Consider the following 6,131-nt stretch of genomic DNA (forward strand, 5'->3'; position numbering starts at 1 on the left):
ATATATCCATACATGTAATATGACAGTTTATAAGCATTGACAACATAGTTAAAGCAGGGCTGCCAACATTTGAGTTCAGCTTGGAGTGAGTTTTTTTTTTTTGGTGAACCGAAAAAAGAAACGTTCATGTGTACAGTGTTACAAATGTATTGAACATGTACAAACTAGGGTTTCACATTAATGTACCAGGCGCTAGTGGAATACGCACACAGTGTACCCGTGACTCTTACAATGAAGGCTCGATAATCAGCTCACGGCATATAAAATGGCATATAGGTGTAAGCAGAGGTAAAGTGCTATTTTATAAGTGTGTGTGTGTGTGTGTGGGGGGGGGGGGGTCCTCACCTCCTCTAGGGAGGTCCGGGGGCATGCTCCCCCGAGAAGATTTTTTTTAAAATATTGAAGTTAAATGCATCAACCTGGTGCACTTTGAGAGCAACATGAATTTAAGGATACATCTCTCAACACCCATATGAAACAGAACTGTAAACAGATCTTCTTTTTCTTTATGGATATTTTACAAATCACTCACCTTTTAAACTGTATTCTTGTTTTACTGTCATATAGTATAACTGTTTTTCATTTATTCTCATAAATGGTGACCAAAACGTTTGAGACCCACTGAGATAACTAGACTAAAGTTAACTATCTAAACAGAGAGTCCCTTACCTCACTGAGCTGTAGTTCTCTCAGTCTGACAGGACAGAGCTCTCCCTTTCCTTTTTTTAGAAACAGCTTTTAATATCCGTTAGCGCAGCTAGCTAACCAGATGCTAACAACAACAATGCAAATAGTGAGTTTGGTAGAAATATACTGTATAATAGTAACGTTTTACATTATAAATATTATTACAAAATTATTCAAAAGCATATTCTTCCAAACTCCTTGCTGTAGTATGACACACAGGATACTATTGATGTGTGTAGTGAGTTTGGTAGTAATAAGCTGTATAGTGATTGAATATTATTGTATCCTCTTTTTTCGGATTTGCACTTTGCAGACGGTCCCTGGGCACTCGTTTCTTCTCCGGCTGCGGATAGAGACCAATGTAATGTGTCCAGCTCGGAGGACGGCCCGTATTGGCTTTTTTTGATCAAAACGTGATTGTAGTTCGTTGTCAATCTTACCGCGGTACTTAGGAGACGTCATTTGTGTCTGAATAACGTTTTGTTCATGAGTTATTGATCCGTGAAATCAGAATCTCCCAATATCGTTCCAACTTTACTGAACTAAGCCAGAAGACCTAATTTCTCATTTCGTAGACCGCTCGGTTTGCTGTTCCTTCACTTTATTTGTATATTTATATACATTTATTTTGGACGACAACTTAGCGTGAAGAAAGGCAAGTGTGGCGTGAGTGTGTGAGATATGGGTTAATTGCGTGACTCTCACGCTCAATGCGTGAGTGTTGGTAGCTCTGGTTAAAGGATGATGTACTTACTTTCGTGATGTTGGGAAAAAGTGAATCCCTCGCTCGCGGCGTCCGCAGAGTAGCCCCGCCTATGGAGACGCTGATTGGTCAATTATTGGTAGCTGCGGGAGCAATTCTTGGTAGCAATACGGGCGCTGATTGGCCAGAGCTCTCAATTCTTGGTAGAATCTTGGTAGCAGACGTGAACGTGATTGGCTGTCGCTACCAAGAATGAGCTCGACTCACAGGCGACCGGGAGCGCCACAGCCTCCACTCCCTTGATAATATAGTATGCCATAAATAAATACAAGTAAGTCACAAGATAGTCATAATGTGGTAACTCAGAAAATATATTTGATTGTTTGCCATGAAAAAGTATTGGTAACAAAGTACAGTAGGTCATTCAAAAGTCAAATTATAGTATGCCATACATCAAAATGTAATATTTCATATTGTAGGTTGTCATTAAAATAATTGATAATTTCGCAGGACATAACAAATGTGTCCTAAAATAATATCACTAAAAAGTCACAGTATAGAATGTCATATAAAATAATGTATTATATAGTACGTCAGTAACTCATATTATACTAATATATATGTGTATATGAATTATTCGTTACATTACATACATCCACTTTAGTTTAAGTCAGGGATGGGCAACTTGGATGGTGGTGGGGGCCACATAATGTATACATGGCCACCAGGGGGCCGCAGATTCACTTGGAACACACACACACACACAAGCAAATTCCATGTATTGTATTAACAAATTAAGTCTGACATCTTTATTGACATTTTACAATCTAATAAGCTCACTAAACAAATATCAGTTCACATAAATGTTATTTAATTTGTACAAGTGGCATGTTTGTATTGAATAGGTTAAGTATAACCTTTATATAATAAATATAACAGTGGAATACAACTATTTTAAACTATTGGAAAGCACGGAAAATGTGTGTGCATTAAGATGAACCATTAAGATGACATACACATGAAGTCATGAACACTAACCCAGACATTAGTTGTCTAACTTGAACCTAGCTAAGACACTTGTAGCCTCTGCTGACGCACAATAAGGGGAATGTCAACACAGATACCTGTCAACCCGCACTCTGCTGTTCCTCAGCGCCGCTCCCTCTCCCTCCCGCTGAAATTATGAATGAAAAGCATAGTAATCATAGATAACACGGCAGGGCAGGGTCGGTGTCATGGGGGTCATTCGCGGGCCATGCCCCCCCAATTGAGTCACTGTGCCCCCCTAACGCAGTGTGGGCAAGCCTTGCCACTTTGGTGTTTTTTTTTTTTTAAATCATAAAAGTGAAAACGTTTCCACTAAAGTTTTTTTTTGTGAAATACATCAGAAATAAAGAATACAAATATAAACAACCCGATATCACGGCAAGACGTGAACATGTGACGATTTACCATGCTGGGAGACGTGAAGATGTCACGATTTCGTCCCTTCAAACGTGACAGTTACATGGTATTGTTAACCCGTGTTAACCATCCATGATGTTAACCAGTGGAGAAATAACCGGAAATGCCAAGCAAATGGCAAAGCTACTCCGACGGTCGGTTGTTATTGTCAATATTAATTTAATAGTCACACTCGATCAAGCTGATTTTCTTGTTGCCCCAGCTGGTCGACACCTCTTTTAGCAGAAACAAAAGCTACATTAATGTATTAAATCGATGTTAATCCATGCGTGTGGATGTGGAGTTAACGGACGTGACGTTGTGCGATTGCAACCGAGTGAGGCCAGAAAGTATAGCGCAGCATTATGCATTTGTTTACATGCCCACCGGAACCCGAGGCATTACCAACAGATCAACGCACAATCAACCCATACAGGACATCTCTTTCTCCATATTAAGTGTTAGACACTAGAATTTACTATTCTTGTCTGTCACATACTCTTTTGTCTGTCACATAAGTGGCGCAAGTTGCGCCACTGATGTGGTATTGCGCTAAACCAGGGGTGGGGAACCTCCGGCCTCCGGGCCGTATACGGCCCGCGAGACCATTTGGTACGGCCCTCGAGGTAATTTATAAACACACGCAAAAAAGAAAAAAAATCAAGAAATCTAAACCGAAAAATAATTAAACAAGCTTGTTTTTCCTGGCCAAGGTCAGGGTCCTTGAACACAACACGAGCCTAACGTGTCATCACGTGGTATATGTCTCGTCTGACATGAGTGTATTTCCAACGGAGAGCACCAGAACGCGGCTCCGGGCCGGGACTTCACAAATTGCAATACCCATAAGGAGCCGTACACATGCCGCAGTTTTTGCGTGGCTGTGTCTTTAGTTGTAAGCCCAGTGGCGATCTGTTCATCTGTCATACTGATCATACAGTCAATAACGTTGTTGTTATTAGCATCTGGTTAGCTAGCTATGCTAACGAATATAAGAAGCTTTTTCTCCAACCAGTGAGGTAAAGGCACATCTTTATATGATCATTATAGTTATAGAAAAATAAGAGAATAAAGTAAACAGGTATACAATACTAATATGAAAGTTAAAAAAAGTTGTTATTAATAAACAAGAATACAGTTTAAAAGGGAAGTGATTTGTAAAATATCCATAAAGAAAAGAATCTGCTTACAGTTCTGTTTCATATGGGTGTTGAGAGATGTATCCATAGATCTCTTCATGTTGCTCTCAAAGTGCACCAGATTGATGCTTTTAACTTCAACATTTAAAAAAAATCTTCCTGGTGGTGCATGCCCCCAAACCCCCCTGGATGAGGTTAGATCATGCCCCCAAAGCCCCCCCCCCCCAACCCCCCCCCCCCCCCCCCCCCACACTTAAATCATGTCCACATGGATATGAAACTAAATACATTTGCACACATCTTTTGTCCATATCTTTCTGTTTTGGTGGTCATGCCACGGTGCATGAATGCGTGGGTCATGGTCAAATATCTGGATTAAGAGGTTGCTTTGTCTTTGCACAGCATGAAAGAAACGCGAAATGAATGGGCTGTGATTTGAGTTTTTTAAGCAGACGTTGAGTTCAATAATTTGTACGGCCCTCGAAGGATGTTGTAAAAATTGAAATGGCCCTCGGAGGAAAAAGGTTCCCCACCCCTGCGCTAAACGGAAATGATTTTGACCGGAGAGATTTAGATTTGCCGGTCTTCAGCATATTTTACCGGTCATAGTCCGGTAATTACCGGCTAACGGGAACTATGACTGATAATACAGTTCAGTCAGACAACTCACGTGTTTCTTTAACATGTTTATTAGAAGCAGCATATATTTGAGTTAGGCGATTAGGCTCGGGCATCATCACTCTCTAGATATACATAGCACGATGAGTGATGATCAAATAACTAACCCCCGAGCCTACAGGTGGAAGCTGGGGCGGAAGCTGGGGTGGTGGTGGGGCAGACAAGCAGCAGCAACGTAAAGATAGCTGCGGCAATAGCAGCAGCAAGCAATGCATGGAGAGAGAACTGGCAGGTTAAATAGAGCGACATATAAAGGAGACTCTGTTTGGTTGGTTGTGAGTGGCAAGGGGCATTATGTATGAATGCAGCATAAGTGCTCGAGTTGACTGCCTGAACTAGCTAGCAGGCTTCGCCCCATTAAAGCCATCGGAAATAATATGATATACAGTACAGTACAAGTAGCCCAAATCTGGGTCTCTGTGTTTCATTCAAGCTCGGCTCTGTGTGTGTGTGGCATGAGCGCATTTTGTGAGTGCGCGAGCGGTAACATGGAATGTTGTTGTTAGCATCTGGTTAGCTAGCTATGCTAACGGATATAAAGAGCTGTTTCTACACCAAAGTGGAGGAGAGTCCTCTCCTGTCAGACTGAGAGGCTCTTATAACTTCAGCTCAGTGAGGTAACTATCTACACACTGAGAGAGTCCTTACCTGAGGTAAGGACTCTCTCAGTGTGTAGATAGTTAACTTTATAGGTTGACTTATCTCAGTGGGTCTCAAACGGTTTGGTCACCATTCATGTAAACAAGTATTTGCGAGGAATACCTTTATATGGGCCCTTTCTCATTTCATCAAATCCCCTTCCTCGACTCCTCGACTCCTCGGTCCTCCGGTAGTGACCCAGAAATGAATTTCAGCGCGTCATGTTGAAGGACATCTAATTTCTCTAAATGCACGATATATCCAGTCTATGATAGTGTTACGTTACTATGAGAGTGATCTGTTTGATTCTGAAATTGTATATTTAAGCAATAGTTCACGACAGGCCGTGGTATATGCTCATTATATCACAGCTATACACAGCAGCTTTGAAAAAATCTTGAAAATCTTGGAGCTGGGCGTGTCTGAGAGCTTGGGGAGTTTTTGCGAGCAAGGCGACCAACAACCAATCACATGAATCTCCCGCCCCCGACATACAAAGCAAAAAACCCCGGGGATTTTATGCAAGCAATATATATATATATAAACTCCCCAAACAGGCGAAAACCTACCAGTTTCACCCACTGTCTATGCCACCTCCCTCCATGCCTGGTTCCTCCGGTTTGTATCCCGTTAAATAGTTCTGGTCGTAAAGAACCGGGTGAATTGCTACTGTAATTTCTCGTTTGGAATATGAGGAAATGAACAGCGGTCTGGCTCTCCCAGCTTGCACGCGGTTTGATTGCCTAGCTCTTGTACTGTCAGATTTGCATAAACGAGATTTGATTGGCTGACGCTTCCAGCTCAGCTTCAAAAGTTGAACATTGCTAAACTTTTGAATCCTG

Source organism: Notothenia rossii (assembly GCF_949606895.1).
Source record: "Notothenia rossii genome assembly, chromosome: 1".
Classification (NCBI taxonomy): Eukaryota; Metazoa; Chordata; class Actinopteri; order Perciformes; family Nototheniidae; genus Notothenia; species Notothenia rossii.